The sequence below is a fragment of the Rhinoraja longicauda genome, chromosome 26 (assembly GCF_053455715.1).
Source record: "Rhinoraja longicauda isolate Sanriku21f chromosome 26, sRhiLon1.1, whole genome shotgun sequence".
Classification (NCBI taxonomy): domain Eukaryota; kingdom Metazoa; phylum Chordata; class Chondrichthyes; order Rajiformes; family Arhynchobatidae; genus Rhinoraja; species Rhinoraja longicauda.
In genome coordinates this window covers 30,455,348-30,455,940 of record NC_135978.1, presented here as the reverse complement: position 1 = coordinate 30,455,940, position 593 = coordinate 30,455,348, and positions in this window count along the sequence as shown.

Here is a 593-nt window from a genome sequence, read left to right as displayed (position 1 = left end):
AATGTGCGGGGATCGCTGGGCGGCGCGGACCCAGTGGGCCGAAGGGCCTGTTTCCGCGCTGTATCTCTAAATCTAAAAAAATCTAAAAAAACAAGAAGGCAGAATGAGATGAGGAAAAACTTTTTCACCCAGAGACTTGTGAAATTGTGGAATTCCCTGCCTCAGAAGGCAGTGGAGGCTGAATCATTGGATGCATTCAAGAGAAAGTTAGATAGAGCTCTAAGGGCTAACGGAATCAAGGGATATGGGGAGAAGGCAGGAACAGGGTCTTGATTGTGGATGATCAGCCATGATCATATTGAATGGGAGGTACTGGATCGTAGGGCCGAATGGCCTCCTCCTGCACCTATTTTCTATGTATGCAAGTTATGTTGATAATTTGTGATGTTTGGGAACTGGTGGTCAGCTTTGAAACTGTGTATGGGAAGAGGTGTCGTTCAGTCCGGGAGAGGGTGATTTGGGCGATTTATCAATCCAATTAGCCTACAAACCCGTACGTCTTTAGGAGCAATTTCTCTGCATTTAACCTATCTACATTCTAAAACTCTCGTTTGTTTGTTTGTTTGTTCCTGAACTACAGCCAAAACTGTACA